This window comes from Grammomys surdaster, unplaced genomic scaffold (genome assembly GCF_004785775.1).
Source record: "Grammomys surdaster isolate TR1022 unplaced genomic scaffold, NIH_TR_1.0 272, whole genome shotgun sequence".
Lineage (NCBI taxonomy): Eukaryota > Metazoa > Chordata > Mammalia > Rodentia > Muridae > Grammomys > Grammomys surdaster.
This window is the reverse complement of record NW_021604713.1, coordinates 598352-615627: the sequence shown is the minus strand read 5'-3', so window position 1 is coordinate 615627 and position 17276 is coordinate 598352. Positions and strand designations below refer to the sequence as shown.

The window sequence follows — 17276 nt, the reverse complement described above, 5'->3', positions numbered from 1 at the left end:
TAGGCCCAAATGGAATTAAGACCGGCTTAGCTTTTCTTTCAGAGTTAGTGAGCTTGGGAGTTTTATGTCAACTTGAAACAAGCTAGAGTCATCTGAAAGGAGGGAGCCTGGGTTGAGAAATTGCCTAAGACCAAGCTGAAGGCAAGCATGCAAGGAATTGTCTTAATTAGTGATTGATGGGAGAGATGGTGGATGGTGCCATCCTTGGGCTGATAGTCCCGGGATCTATAAGGAAGCAGTCTGACACTTAGGAGAGTGGGCCGTACACTTTGCCTGGGCAGCACAGTAGAGCTGGCACTGGTGGTGTGAGCACAGGAGAGCTGCTCTCCACTACCATCTGGACCACAGGAGAAAGCTGGCCTCACTTCTTGACAGGGCAGTGCTGGAGACCTGGCCCTGATGGTGTGGGAGAGGGAGAGCTGGCTCCAGTGGGTTGAATGTAGGGGAGCCAGTCTTGTTCCTTGCCACCTGCAGAAGGCAGAAAACCTGGCCCTGTACCTTGACTGGGCAAAGCAGGAGAGCTGGCAGGCTGACCAACTCGGCTACCACCAAGGCCCAGATCCAAGGCTTTGAGTTGGCCTATCCTAATGTCTACCCCATCTGTGAACTTCTGGATCAAATAAAGGAGAGTCAGTCCTACAGAACCAAAGCTGCAGGATCTCCATGACACAGGCCAACAACAGGATGTCCAAGAGAAGTCCCAGTGAGGATCCAGTAGATGCTCTAGCAGAAGCCGGAGGCCTCAAACCAGACCAATGACTCACTGCAATGCTTATTTGCAAGTAAAGCTATTTGGACAAAAGGGTGCACTGTGTGGCACGCCACAGCTTCCACGGCAAATTGTGTTTTGTTGTTATTGTTTTGTTTTTGTTTTCTTTCCAGAGGGAGGTTGCAAAAGTGGATAGATATGGATGGGTGGGGTTGGGGTGTATGATATGAAATTCAAAAAGAATCAATAAAATGTTTTTTTTTTTTAAGTGAAAGAAAGAAAGCAGGCTGATCAAGGTACAAGAAGCATGCCAGAATCAGCACCCTTCCATGGCCTCTTCATCAGCTCTGGCTTTAGGTTCCTGTCCTGCTTGAGTGCCACCCCTGACTTCCTTTGCTGCTGAACAATGATATGGAAGTATAAGCCAAATTAACCCTCTCTTCCCCTAATCGCTTTGGTCATGGTGTTGTTCTGCAGCAATACTTGCTCTACCTAGGACAGTTAGGTATGTTTCCATTCAGCCTCCCAGAGGGTAAATCCAAATAATTTTCTGTGATCATAAGAGGGAGTTCCTAATATCGTCAAAGTATAAAAGATACTAGTTATAAAATATTAGAGATTAAAAAATTTCACATTAGATGGACATCAATGAGAGGACAGTTATTGAAATTGTAAGGGATCCACAGACTTATATTAACCACCCGAGAGTTCTCCAAGGCTCACACATTCATGTCTTTAATAGCACTGTAAATAGCAGAGTTAGGTAAAAGAAAACACACAATGCTGAGCAGGAAAGCTAAATGACAGCTAATTTGAACTTAGTGTATTTTGTGTTGCCATAACATAACACGTGAAGTATAGTTTATTTGGCTGAGGATTCGGGTAATTAGAACAATGCTGTATGCTAGAGAAAGTTCCCTGCTCACATCTCTTTATGACAGAGAAGCAGAAAGGGGGCCAACACTTTATAACTTGTTCTCTTGTGAATGAATCTGGGCCTTCGAGAACTCCATTAATACTTTCAGAGAACAGAGCCCTCTGGCCTAATCTCCTTTCGCTAGACTCCACCTTTTAAAGATACACCACCTCTGAATATTCTTTATTACACTGGGTCTAAGCATCCAAACATAAAACTCTCAGACCATACTAGAAGGTTATTTAAAACACTCTAACACTAAATAGAATCTTGAAAAAAATTTTAATGTAAGAATACAATGACTGGGGAAATGGCTCCTTCCAGTAAGTTCTTTCCATCTATGAATCAGGACCCAAGTTTAAGCCCCAGAACATCCGTAAAAAACGTTGAAAGTGATGATAAACACCTGTGATACTAGCACTGAGCAGGCAGAGACTGGCAGGTCTCAGGTACTCACTGGCCAGCCAGCTCAGCCCAGATGACGCGACTCAGGTCAACCAATGAGAGATCCTGTCTCAAAAATCAAGACAGATGACTTCTGAGGGACAACACTCTAGGCTGACTTCTGGCCTCCACACGTATGAGCATATGTGTGCGAATATACATGTTGTGTCTGCAGATATGTGTGTATCTATATACACATACACAGATACATTTCAAAATTCCTAGGGCTGACATGGTTTCAAACAGCCTCAACATTCTAAGCCAACAAGCCTATTCAATCACAGTGAATTTGGATAGATTTCTTGTGATCTTCTAAATGAGAATGGGAATCGTGAGGCTACAAATAATCCCTTTCAGGTTCATTCTAACGATTACTAGCAATTTGACAAGAATATAGTTTAAAATGCCTTTAAAAACCTAACATGAAAGGAAACTATTTTCCCCTGTGTTTTTTAAACTAAATATCTATTTTACTTAAGTACTTTTATGTTGCAAATGTAATAAACTGACATGCCTTTGACTTTTACACACTCATACACAAGATCATTACATAACACTGCAGTGTTTCTCAAGTGAACTTTTAATCAGATCTACAAAGCTTTGACTGGGGTGACACATCTGACAAAGCCACAGACTTCTATCAGGCAGCATCGGTATAATATAAAAAGTAAGTAAAGGAACTCAATAGCTTTCTCTTAGCCTATGAGTAGCTGTATTTCTGGGAAAGGACCTACATACATAATTCCTTGCCAAGAACCAGGACACTACACCTCTGAAGAAGGGAAATGTGGATTAATACATTCCTTTTTGGTTTTTAAGGAGACTGTAATAGAAATATATTAAAGATAGCCTTAAATATCCAACAATCTTCTAACTTACAACTTAAACCAAAGTTATAGGAATCTACAGGTTTTTATAAAGACTTCTGTTCACAGCATAGCTGTAGTTCATGTTAAAACACAGAAATATTCCCTTTGTGCTATAGCCTTACAAACAAACCTAATATATATGTGTGTATTTGAAAGCTCAGACTCTGCATCAAGCATTATTCAATCTTGCCTTTTGATATAAACCTGAAGACAGCCAAATCTGCAAAGCATTCACTTAGTAGTCTAGTTGATGAAATGTAAAATGGGTATGCATTTTCAGAGAAGGAGAGTATTCAGCTTTAGCAGTGTCCTTGACACACTGAGCTCAGCTGAAGTCCCGACCTGTGAGGACCAGGGGAGCTACAACAGTCCAGAGGTAAAGGAGGAGGCACACCTAGCTGGAGCCTATTTTGACCCACACAGCTAGTCACTCATTGGATACCTTCTGGAATTTGGCATTGGGGCTGTACTAGCTGGTTATGGTCATCATGATATACAAGGAGGCACAGGAGAGCATCAAGTGAAAAAGGAGTAGCTATCCTGCACCCCCTCCTTCTCGTTGTCTGCAGCCCAACGAGGCTGTCCCATCTTCATCACTGGCTCCACTGGTGGTATCAGCAAGGATAACACTGTCACTCCCTGAGAGGGTCAGCTTGTTAACTTGGTTGTTGCTCAAAGTACAGATGCTAGAATATATAAGGCAGAAAACAAAGATAATCAGTCCCCAAATATCATCCAAATTCATAAAATGTCCGTTCTGTGGTGGTGGAGCACAGGCAGGAGCAAGAGTAGTTGAATTTGCTGAAGACACAGTTGGTGAAATTAAGTGTGTGATGATGCCCATAAGGGAGGGGTTGCAGGACCGCTCAGGTTCATGGTCATGGCCGACCATGTGAGGTAAAGGGTCTGTACAGCGATGATAGAGGACTGCAGGAGGCCAGAGTGAGGCTGATGTTCCTGAACTTTGGGGAGGATGGATACAATAGAAACTGCAACACAAAAAACCAGGCTCGGGCTGATGAAGACCTTCTTTTCTGTGCAGCCGTCGGGCTTGGTGTAGAAGATGTAGAGCAGCACAGCAAAGACGATCGAAAGGATGTACAAGAGGGTTGTAAAGGGCAACAAGGCAGCATACCAGAGCCTTGGGTTTCCTTCCTCCGTTCGATTTACCCATGATTCATTCCGAGAGTGAGCCACGTCTACCAAGAGCACCAGCTGGATGAAAATGAAGAAAGTGGCCCCCAACATTCCAGCGCCAAACCAGACTTTAGTGAAATGGTCCCCGGGGATGTAGAAAGATGCAACCATGATACCAATAATGGCAGTGATTTTGAAGAACCAAAATCCATTGTGTACTGCTGCTCTGGGATCTTTACTTGTTTTAACTTTTAATTTGAGCAGAAAGAAGGCAAAGAAAAAGATGGCCACAGCAAAGCTGATCCGATACACAGCTTTAAAACCGACCAGCACGTCACACTCTTTCTCTGCTTTTGTATCAATCGTCTTGATTTGAAATCTTCCTTCACAGAATCCAGGAATCTTCTTCAGCTGAGTTTGCACGCCTTCTGTCATCATGATGCAAGACGTAAAAGTGCCAAGGATGAGCATGGAAGCGTAGATGAGCGGGGTTACGGTGGGATTCTCACTGACGGGACCGCAACTGCACAGCAGACATGATGCGCCACTACAGAGACATGGAACCCAGCTGGCGAGGGAGAAGGCGCCGAGGATTGCTCCCATGGTGATGCTGCGGCCGAGACCCACCACTCCAAGCAGCTCCCTGTGTGGTGGCTAACTGCCCGCTGAAGCATCGCCTCAGAAACCTCCCCTGTGTTTTCTAAGAAATATGATTACAAGTTGCCAAGCAGGACAGCAACAAGCTAGGAGAGAAAGCTGCCCCACTAAAAAGTCAGTAAAAAGACGGAGTTTCTCATTCCAAGTGCTCTAGAAGTTGCCTACAAGAACGGGAAGCCTTCAGGCTGAGAATGGTTGTTGGTTGTGTCCAAGTCTCAGTGAATACTTGAAGGGTCCCAGTGAGAGAGAAAAGTCTAGAAGGAACTCCAGTGGCTGCTAAGAGAGTGTCAAATGTACCCTGGAGCAAGGAGATCTCCAGATTCCACCAACAAAAGACCCTTTACAGACACCATCATTCCCTCCACAGAGTTGACAGAGTCTCAAGTCAAGTGAAATGGCAGAGGAGAGGTGACATTTCCATACGGGCCACCAGAATGTTTGAACAGGATGGTGGTGACCTGGGCAGGAAAGAGTGCAGCAAGCCTGGAAGAGGCAGAAGTAGGAGCTTATGCAATCAAGTATGGTACAGCCAGAGGGCAGGGCAGTGAACAGAGCCTGTCCACACAAGCATTCCGCCAGCTGCTTGATGGTGTGGGCTTCTGCACAGGCAGTCAGGGAGTGCTACTGCGCCTCTGTACTAAAGAACAATGCCCTTGGGGTGTACTGTAACCAGCAATAGCATGTCTATGAGGGAATAGCCATCTTGCTGTGAGGCAGAGAGCGAGAGCTCAATGCAGCCTCCTGCCCTAAACTGGCATCTATATAAATCATAAAAACCAGTTCCATTTAAACTATTATGCTTTTAAAGGTAAAAAAAATTTTAAGAAAACATTTTAAAATTAAACACTTTATTAATATGTTAATATTAACTTTTTTTTACTAATTCTAAAACCCATAGCTCCTTATGTTACTTCCCAAAGTTTGATTTTAAAAAATGCCATCAAATGATAATATTATCATAGGAGTATGCACTGAATATGTTAAATTCCTTTATAAAAATTCATAATGCTTTTCTCTGCTTTCACAATTGAATTTCTGTCATACTTATAAGAAAGCCTTCTCTTTTATTGTATCATCTAAAATAAGTATATACCCTTGGATCCCCTTCCCCTAAGTGCTCAGACCTCAGTGGGAGAGGATGCAATTAGGTCTGCTGAGACCGGATGTCCCAGATCAGTGTGGTATCTAAAGGAGGCTTCCACTTCTCTTCAGAGAAGAGAGGGGGTAGTGGGGGAGGGGCTTGTAAGGGCAGGACTAGGAGGAGAGGAGGGCACAAAAATTAAAAAGCCAGAAAGATGCTGCAGCACAGCTTCCAGACCTTTCTAAGATACTATGGCTCACAGATATTTGTAAGTACCCAGTGGAACTCATTCAATAAATGTGTCATGTGACCAGCATGGGAAGATGCTTATAGTCTATTAAATTTTAACAGCCAGTGATATTACATAAGGTTCCTTTCATATATATATATATATATATATATATATGAGATATATTTATATCGTATATATGTTCTTGTTTTTCTGGGTGATTTTATTTATTTTTAAAGTTAGCCTACAAAGTAATGGATTTCATTGTGGTGTTTTTAGACACACACACACACGATTATACTTTTTTATCCCTTGCCTTCTCCACTTTTCTCACAATTCATCCCGCCCCTCTTGCTAGCTCCCTTCCTCTCTTCAAACATTCCTCCTCTTGCTTCTGTGATGTTTTCTGTAGTTGACCTGAGACCACCAGTCAATGTAGGGACCTCGAAAGGGGGTCTGGGAATTAAAGGACAAGGACGAATGGAGCCAAGACAAAGTTCTGATCAAGGCTCAACTTTATTGCAAAGCACCAGGCTTATAAAGGCAAAAACCACAAGCCCAACCCCTAGACGTGACTGATGACATAAATCACCTCATGCTGGCAGCCAATGGCATAGGTTTCCATTTCTCCGAGTAAGTCTCTTTTCAAGGAAGGTAACCAAAAGCAGAACTCCCAACTCGGGCGGGGAAATTCCACCAAGTGCTGTGTAGCAAAAATAGATGATGTGGCAACTCCTGCTATGCAGGGCAGGGCAGAACCTCATAGTTTTCCTCCTCCTTTTTTTATGATTCCCTTCTAGTTTCATGACCTACCTATCTCTCTCTGTGTCACACACACACACACACACACACACACACACACACACACACACTGGGAGTGGGGGGGATGGGAGGAGAATAAAAGGTATACCTGTCTGTTAGAGTGATCAGCTCAGCTTTAGGGTTGTGCACGTGTAACTGCTGGTTCCTGTGTTATAGACTGCTGTGTAGGAGGGATTATAATTGGTAATATAAAAGCCTCTGGGGAGTGCATTTCTATGGGTAAAACAGATTCTTCATTAAGATAACATATGTACATAATTTATGACTTTTATTTTAGGGGAGACTCACATTGATCTCTTCAATTAGTTTATTGCTCACTTTGGGCAGAAAAGGGGAGTCCCTTCTGTACAGATGTCAGTCACAGGAGACTGCTTCTCCCACTTGAACCTTCTCTCAGCACCCTCAGGCCTGTGATTTCTCCCAGAAGCCTTATTTGGTTCTCACACGTCTATGTTAGGTGCTTCAACATGTTTTTATAGTATTCACTAGGTCCAGCATATATTACATCGCTATTTTGTCCTGGGTTAGCTATGATGCTTCCCAGAACATCCATTTCTGGATATGAATAGATTTATCTCCCTCATTAGAGCAGGAAATGTAGAAGAAGAAGAAGAAGAAGAAGAAGAAGAAGAAGAAGAAGAAGAAGAAGAAGAAGAAGAAGAAGAAGAAGAAGAAGAAGGGCCACTTTGTAAGAGTTTCTGTTGTGGTCTTTCTGTCAGCAGAAAGAGGGGAAAGACCACTTGCAGCCAGGAAAGGCTAATGGTAGGGATGGGCTTAGTCATAGTCAGGGCTAGTCAAAGAACTAGGTAGTCCAGAAACAGCCAAACTTGTAATTCCCCTTCAGGTTTTTCCATCAGGCAGGGAAAACCTCAGTTCAGCCCTATTTTATTGCAACTAGTGCTGGACCACTTGAGTCTCGCCCAGCTCATCTTACTTTAGCCATATTTAAGCACAGCAAAATTTTAGAAAAAAGTATTTAGATAATGATTAACTTGGTCCCAAGTGCACAACAATTAAAGACATGTTTTTAAATTGAGATTTACAAAGTACATCTGCGTCCTCCCCACTCCCTCACCCCCCACCCCCCGCACAAGAATGAGGATTGAGGACTGTTGACTCAGAGATGGTGTCCAAGTTTCAGTATCTACAGAGTTTGACTGAGGTAAGCATAACGCCTGTGGGTGTCAGGATTGGTCTGGTCCTAAGATAACATAGAAGTCACTTAAGCTGTTATACAAGTGACATCACTCAAAAGGATGGGTTTCGTGGCCAGTAATGCTCAAGGTTTAAGGGGGAAGGGTCTGAGATAAGCCAGTTTTGGAAATATGAGAAAAGCCCGTCTTATCAGAGAGCAGAGGATCATCAGGTCCTAAAACTACATTTTTATGACCAGGAAGAGCAGCTGGACACCTCATTCCACTGAAGAGGTGCACTGTGTGTTTAACTTTTCCGGCTTCTCCAGTGATTATCTGTGTGTGCAAGGCCTTTTTGTCTTCCACACAAACTAGGAAGTGTGATCAGATGAGCAATGAAAATAGGAGTTAGGAAAGTAGGGGCCGTCATCGTGACCATCCTTACGATAAGCTGATGGATTCTTCCCAGCAGGACATGGGCACTTTACCTGCATGCATTACCAGCCATCTAGAGGCCAATCAAAACCACAGAAGATCTACCCCTGGCAAAAGTCAACATCTCCACCTTCTCAAGAGCCCTGTCTTTGCATTACATAAACAAGTATTTTAAAGACATAGGACTGCTTTTATCACTGCAGTTCTTTCTCCATGACACCCACAGAATAAGTCCCGCCTGACACATGAATTCCAGTACTCAGGTTGAGAACACTGCTGCTTAGCAATCTGATAAAGGACAATGCAGATGAAGAGCCATGGCAATTAGGCTGTGTGCGTAGCTGGGCTAATGTCAGTAGTCTCTCTGACTCAGAGCAGATCAAGGGTGCAGAAAGAGCAAATCACCCCCATCCCTGGTACTATAAACCCACTCACACTCAGAAATGGCACAGGTGTTGTGACGATAAAACTCCTGATTCCAACCCCACCTCCAAGAGGCCTCAGAATAGGAGAGAGCCACCCACCGCCATGTCCTGCCCACATGCAACAGCAGAGGCTTGGGCGTTCCAACTCGGGGCCCATGACTGTTATGACTTATCATGGTGTTGCACAGGGGAATGGGTACCAGAAGTGAGTCACTTCTTTCTAGCTTACTAATGCCAGCACCTGCTATTGTTATCACGAAAGACCATGAAAGAGGAGGCTGGCAGAGTTCTTGCTTCGGTTATCACCTCTGGAGATAAAGATAGAAATAAGAATCACATGTCTCTAAATATTCTTCTAACCTGGGGAAACGGGCCAAAATGAAGTATGGGCAAATTTCTGCTTTGTTTGTAGAAAATCCTAAATCGATGGGCTGGAGAGATGGCTCAGTGGTTAAGAGCACTGACTGCTCTTCCAGAGGTCCTGAGTTCAATTCCCAGCAACCACATGGTGGCTCACAACCATCTCTAATGGGGTCTGATGCCCTCTTCTGGTGTGTTTGAAGAGAGCAATGGTGTACTCAGACACATAAAATAAATAAATAAATAAATCTTTAAAAAAAAAAAGAAAAAGAAAATCCTAAATCGAATACAAATGTTTAAAATAGAAAATTATGGCTCACCTTCCTGTCTGCTCTCAGGAGGAAAATATTAATGGCTTCTTTAAAACAGACAGTAGCCAAATGACACAGTCACTACTAGTGGCCTAAGGATATACATGGTAATGTCTATACTGTTGTTAACATCAAAAATGTCAAGAGGTGGCTTCCTAACTTCAGGTTACAGAGTAGCCTAAAATGGACTATTTGAAGGCCCTGTAAAGTGACCAATAGCAGAGAGAATGGGAAAGGGCCACATCCCTTGAACAAAAGGATTTGTAGTAGTTAAGATTCATATTTAGAGGTCTGGAGAGATGGCTCAGCAGTTAGGAGCATTGACTCTTCTTCCAGAGGTCATGAGTTCTTTTTCCCAGCAACCATATGGTGGCTCACAACCATCTGTAATTGGATCCAATGCCCTCTTCTGGTGTGTAAATGACAGCATGTTCATATACACAAAATAAATAATCTTTAAAAAAGATTCCTATTTAGACAAGCTTTGCCTATGGGCATTCTGTAATCGGTATGCCTGTCAACTAAAATTCCAGCAGAAAAGCCAAGATTACCAGTTTAAGGTATCAGACTTCGAGGGAATGGTTATTATAATTTGTGACTTGGCAGGACAGGGCATCCTCTATCTAGTATTCCCCCATCTTGTATTCCTGCTGAGGCTATTTTAGTTTTGACTAAAATTTAATCTCTTTAATGGAAAACCCTGTGGGAAATAACCCATCTCTATTCTGGGAACCTGAGATGTTCCAGTTAACTCATCTTTTTGTTGTTGTTGTTGTTTTTCTTTTTGTTTTTCTAGACAGTGTTTCTCTGTGTAGCCCTGGCTGTCCTGGAACTCACTCTGTAGATCAGGCTGGCCTCGAACTCAGAAATCCTCCTGCCTCTGCCTCCCAAGTGCTGGGTTTAAAGGTGTGCACCACCACTGCCCGGCCCAGTTAACTCATCGTAACTTCTTGTTAAACTGCTTGTTTGAACAGACCTCCCACTCAAGCTAACTGCTTGTCATAGCTTCTGTTAAACTGACTGCTTGTGTAAAACCTCTCCCTGTAGCTGCCAAGTGAGTTATGTCTCACTTGAGAATGTGGGTTATGTCTTTCAAAGCTTCTAAATACTTGGTGCTACACATAGGTCTTGAATACCTGAGTGTAGTCATGTCCATCTGGAATAAAGACTTTCAATTGGCTATAAACTGTGCCTAAGTGATCTTCTCTAGTGGCCTTCCTGTAACAATAATGTCTGGTAATATAGGTCTTAACTCTATAGGTCTGGTGTTCTAAAACAGGCCAAAACTGTTTGGTGAGTCCCAGTGGCTGGAAACAGACACAAAACCCAAGAGAAAGGGGAACTACAAAGGAAAAGACTCCAAACCTACTTAAACACTCTCTCAGATTCCTGCTGGTAACCAGAAAGGAGGTGTCTCCACCAGGTATATGGCAAACTACAGCTGAGAAGATGGAAGGCTGTAGGCATAACACATGCTGCCACAAAGGCAGAGACAAAGTTTAGGTTTCAAACTCTACTAACCTAGAGGGGTGCATTAAACACCTGGCTTTTTATTTGAACCAAAAAGGATTAGCTATTCATAACCTATGCCCAAGACTAAGTGGACAGATGGAAACATGTAGTGAGAATATCAGCAGGAGAAGATGATGGAACAGAAGAAATAATTGATAAATCATCTAAGGCAATGCCTGAATACACACTCCCAATTGTATACTCAAATTGTGTGTGTGTGTGACAGAGAGAGAGAGAGAGAGAGAGAGAGACAGAGACAGAGAGAGAGACAGAGAGAGAGACAGAGAGAGATACAGAGAGACAGAGAGAGAGTCAGAGAGAGACAGTGACAGAGACAGAGACATGGAAAAACAGAGATCATCTTGAAATAAGTCAGTGGGGAACATAATGGATGAACAGAAAATATTATGATTTGAATCCGAACTGTCCCTCACAGGTTCATATTTTGATTTTTTTTGCCTACAGCTGGTGGCACACTTTTGGGAAGCTATGAATCCCTTAGGAAGTGGGACCTCACTGAAAGAAGAAAGTTAATAGAGATAAAACTTTGAAGACTCTAGCCTGGGCTTTCTTTCTATCCTGGCTCTCTGCTTCCTAGTCTGGCTTGATGTGAAAAGGCCTCCATTGTACACTTCCAGTGTCATGAACTGGGTTTTTCCTCATGCCTTCTCTGCCAAGACAGCCTGAAACTGTGGGTCAAAATAAAGCTTTCTTTCTTAGATTGCTTTTGTTGGGTGTTTTGGTCACAGAAACACAAAAGAATCTAAGACAGGGGGACAGAAATAATAACTTCATCAGACTCCCCACCAGAAGCCATGCAGAGAGTAGAGTAGAATATTTAAGGTATTAAAATAATAATATAAAATCATCACAATTAGTTACCCATCAGGAATATCTTAGACAGAGGGGAGGAGAGGCCCTAACAGGTTGGTTGGCTCATGAAAGGACCTTTCTGAAACAAGTTTTATAAAGAGAAAGGGCCTGACACTACAATCACCATGATCAGGCCTTGAGATAGATTAAACATTAGAAAGGTTTACTATGTTATATTGCAGTCAGCATGAAAGAAGGACTTAAAGGGAGTCTTCCCTTTAAAACCTGGAGATGGGTTTTCCCTTGAATTATTCTTTTTTTTTTTTTTTTCAGATCTTGCCTCGAGTTTATTTGTAAAAACAGCACAGGACACTGGTCATCTGCAAATAGTGTGTGGGTAGGTGTGTCACGGCAGTCCATCTGTCTTCACGTTGGCAGGAGCCTTTTCTATGGGGCCTTCACAGGGGCCTGGGCACCTTTGGGAGCCTGGGCTGGAGCTTTGGCCTGGGCTTTAGCTGGAGCTTTGGCCTCTGCCTTGGTTTGAACCTTGGGCTTTGGTTGGCAGAGCCTACGACCCTTGGGCATGTAGCTTCGAATCCGCTTCCCAAGCTTGGGGTGAGCAATGAAAGCCAGGCGGCTGAGTTTGCGGCTGGGGCCCTTAGGCATCTTGGGCTTGATGGCCTGAGGCTTCACAAGGGCCTTGATGGTCTCTGCGCGTGCACTCACTGCCTTTGCATTGTTGGCCTGCATCTTTTTCAGGCCTTTCTTGTTGTGCTTCTTGGCAAAGCGCATGTTCCTCAAGAACTTGGGGTCAACCCCCTTAAGAGACTCGTATCTTTGTGACCGGGGTTTCTTGATGCCATTTCTGTGCCATTTGCGGGACTGGTTGTGTGTGGTGTGGTTCTTGGACTTGGCCATGTCTGCACGGTAACCCGCGGCTTCTGCAGCGCCTGGGACCGGAAGAAAAAGAGCGAATTATTCTTTTAATCTCCATTTCACTCATTTCTGCCCTGATTTCTATTGTTCCTTGTCATCTAATGTCTTGAGTCTTGAGGTTTGGCTCATTCTTGGTTTTGTTGTTGCTTTTTTTGTTTGTTTGTCTGTTTTGTTTTTTCTTGGACCTTGAAGTACATTGGGTTATTTGAAACCTTGCTAATCTAATAATGTATGCACTCATAGCTCTCTTCTTAGAACTGCCTTAACTGTAGCCCAAAGGTGGTACTTTTATTTTCATTTACTCCTAAGAGTATTTTAATTACCTTCCTTTATTTCTTCAAAGACCCACTGGTCATTCAAAAGGGACTAGGGAGATAGGTCTGTCAGTAAAGCCTTACCTTGCAGGCATGAGAACCTGAGTTGGCTCTCCAGAATTGTTGTTTGGAGAATTGCATGACCAGTTAAGTGAAGGTTTATGTTCACACAAAACCTGAACTTGAATGAAGCTTAATTCATAATAGATATAAACCGGAAACCATAATTTATTTCAGTAGAGTAATAACTAATGACCTGAACTATGGAAGTCATCAATGAAAAGGAAAATCCTGTTGATGTATACAGTGTTAGGAGTCTGAGGTCTTTCAGAGACTCACCAATCTGGCCATGAATAAATTTTAAACAAAGAATAGGCTTTATTTAGATGCTGGCCTCAGGTGTACAACTGAGATTTGGGATTCCCAAGGTATAGCAACAACTTACATTAGTCAGGGGCCTATAAAGGCAAAACTCACAAGGGTGTATGCCTCCTGCTTTGGTGGAATTAGGGATAAACAAGTTTGCTGACAGAAGTAGAACACGTGGTTGGTTATCTTTTATGAAAAACTATTTCTTTAAAATTATATAAAACAATACAATTACAAGAACAGCCATCAACATCCCAGGAAGTAATATGTCCTTGGGCAAGAGGGGCTTATGGGTTAGAGGCATTTTTCTTTTATAGATCTCTTAAGCACAGTAATTTAAACTTAAAACATAATGTTAGCCATCATATTACCAACCAATGAATCTGTAGAGTTGTGGTGTGTGGAAAATGTCAATGTCAAAGGCTTCGTTGCAGCCAAGAATTGTAGCTACACCTTCAATTCAAGTACTTTCAAAAGGTAGGTCAGTTGCTGTATGTTCAAGGCCAGCCTCATCTATACAGTGAGTTGAGGGTTAGCCGGGGCTACATAATGAGACCCTATTTCCCCAGAAAGAAAGAGAGACAGAGAGAGAGAGAGAGAGAGAGAGAGAGAGAGAGAGAGAGAGAGAGAAGAGAGGGAGGGAGGGGGTAGAGGGAGGAATGGAGGGAGGAAAGAGAAGAGAGAGAGAGGGAGGAAGGGAAGGAGAAGAAGAGAGAGGGGGAGAGGGAGGGAGAGAGAGAGAGAGAGAGAGAGAGAGAGAGAGAGAGAGATCTCATACTTTAACATTGAGTTATATCCCCAGGCCTACAATAACATTTTTCAAATGATAAAATTATAGAAATGGAAAGCAGATGAGTGCCTATCAACGGATGGAAAGATGATGAGAGGGAAGTAGGCATTGCTATAAAAAGGCAGCAGGAAAAGGCTTGTGCTGTTGGCAATGTTTGGTATCTTGGATACATCAATGTTAATATCCTTAGTATGGTGCTATATTTCTTAAAAGACTTTTTTTTACTCATGCATGTGGTGTATACACACACACACACACACACACGTGCATGAACACACAGACATACCACATGTCTTTGTCAACTTGACTACGTTTGGAATTAGCTAAAACCCCCAAACAGCTGGGCACACCTGTGATAGATTCTTGCTTAAATCATTTGAAGTGGGAAGACCCACTTTTCATCTGGACCTTTAAAGTGGGAAGACATACATTTAATCCAGATAGTTTAAGATGGGAAGACCCATGTCTAATTTAGGCCACACCTTCTGCTGGAAGCCTGTATAGAGGATATGTAACAAAGAAGCCTCACTCTTTGCCCTTACTAGCAGGTCCATTCCTTCACTGACATCAGAGCTACTCCGCAGAATTCTGGTATATACTGGGGACCAGCTCAGACATCCAGCCTCATGGACTGAACAACTTCTAGGTTCTTAGACCTTCCATTTAGAAGCAGCCATTGATAGGTTAGCTGGACCACAACGCATGAGTCATTCTAATAAATCCCCTTTACAAATATAAAGAGATTCATTCGATAAGTGATCTTACTCTAGAGAGCTCTGACTGTACCACATCTATGCAGGAGCCCTAGGAAGCCGGAAGAGTACGTTGGATCTCCTCAAGCTGGAGTTAGTGTTTTGCGAAGCACCTGAAATGGGTACTGGGAAGTGAAATCAGGTCCTCTCTCCAAAGAATACAAGGATATATCGGTATTGTTTCTTATTTATGTAGCTGATAGTCGTCAGGTGTGTATCCTTAATCTGTCTTTCTCTAAAAGAACCTATCTCACTTTTTGTTGTTGCTGTTGTTTTTCCAAGACAGAGAGTGGGTTTGGTTTGGTTTGGTTTGGTTGTTTGGTTTGGTTTGGTTGTTTGGTTTAGTTTGGTTTGGTTTGGTTTGGTTTCTATAGCTCTGGCTGTTTTGGAGTTAACTTTGTAGAGCAGGCTTGCCTCAAGCTGAGAGATCCACTTGTCTCCTGAGTGCTGGGATTAAAAGCCTGCACCACCATACCCAGCTCCTACCTCACCTTTAAAGATGCTCATGATTTAGCTGCCTAATTTACTGTGTTTCAGTGCATAGAGGCAAAAGACCATTCCCGGTAAACAAAGTGAAGGATAGTTTAGTGGTGACACTGTCATTTCTTTTCTGTTTGTTTATTTGTTTGTTTGTTTGGTTGGTTGGTTTGGTTTTTAAGACAGTCTCATTATGTGGCCTTGAACTGGCCTGGAACTCACTCTACATACCAGGATAGCCTTGAACTCATAGCGATCCACCTGCATTTGCTTTCTGGATGCTGGAATTAAAAGCATACACCACTATACTTGCCCTGTGATCTTGTATACATACTTTAGTGTGTAACTTGAATAGGGCTCAGTTTCAAGTGCATTATACTGTGTATATACTTTCTAATCACAAGCAGCCTTAGTTCCACAGTCTGTACAGCATGCTTTGAAACATCAGAAAGAAGCCTGGTGTCTTGAGCAATTCTTCCTTTTGCTGCTTGCATTACTAGAGGCTATTGTTGATCGATGGCTATAAATAATGGCTCTAAGATCTGGGAAAGTAGTTCCTTAGCGTGAAACTATATGCTTTAAAAGTTCTATATCAGGTGCTGTAGGAATTTCAACCATGGCTGGGTATGATTTATCAATAAACTGTAAAGTCCTAAGACCATATCTAACAAACAAAATAAACTAGAAAACTGAAGACATCTTAGAAGGGTCCTTAGTCAATGAAATCTTGCTCTAGTTGTATAATTAATAATTTAGAATTTTGGCCGGGCGGCGGTGGTGGCGCACGCCTTTAATCCCAGCACTTGGGAGGCAGAGGCAGGCGGATTTCTGAGTTCGAGGCCAGCCTGGTCTACAGAGTGAGTTCCAGGACAGCTAGGACTACACAGAGAAACCCTGTCTCAAAAAACCAATAATAATAATAATAATAATAATGACTTAGAATTTCATTATTTCTTGAAACAATAATTTAGATTCTTTGCTTAAAATTTGCAATGTAATAATGAGGTGTTAAAAACATTTTCATTATCTAGTTAGAATATTCTTTAATTTCACAATAAATGCATCAAGTAAAAAATAGTAAAAAAAAAAAAAAAGAGAAGATCCTTAATAAATTTTTGTGCAACCATTTCTACATATAGAGAAGGAAATAGAGGCATAAAAAGTGACATCACTTGCCTCAGAGTCTTCCAACTGTTTTAGTTAGTGTACATTCAATAAATATTATCCAGCGCCCTCTACTGTGGAGCACCATGAAAGATACAGTAAGCAAAAAGCACAGAAACTGTGCTTTATATTTTGTAGGAAGGAGAAAGTTAAAAAACAAAAATAAGTAAAAACCTCCTTGAGAGACTCTAACGCTCATGAGAAATACAGAGTAAGGACCTAAAGCTTTATCTTGGTAAGTAAGGAAGATACTTTCTCTGGGAAAGGAAAGAGGAATAAGACAGGAAGCAAGCACAAAGTGGCAAACACCTTGGCTGGCTGGGGCCCCACAAACCACAAACCAAGACAGAGCAGGCACTCAGCCATAGAGCGTGTTCCCAGGGAGATTAGAAAACAGACTCAAGGAGAGACATGAGTTTGTCTGCTGGCTCCATCTGTTGTTACTGGGAAAAGGTATACTCCGTGACCAAACCCTCCCACCTACTGGGAAAGACAAATGCCCTGTGACCAGCTCTTCTATGAGTCTGGGAATGAGCCAGATAGTCACAGGTCCTGTTGAGTCAGGCCTGGGAACTGGCACTAGATGGAAGGCAAGCCTGACACTCACTCAGGATGGAAGAC

At 42.5% G+C, this 17276-nt stretch overlaps 1 pseudogene; it reads right to left on the bottom strand.

Moving 5' to 3' along the window:
• Window positions 1-3263: 3263 nt before the first annotated feature.
• LOC114628817 lies at window positions 3264-4678 on the bottom strand (annotated as a pseudogene).
• Window positions 4679-17276: the final 12598 nt, after the last annotated feature.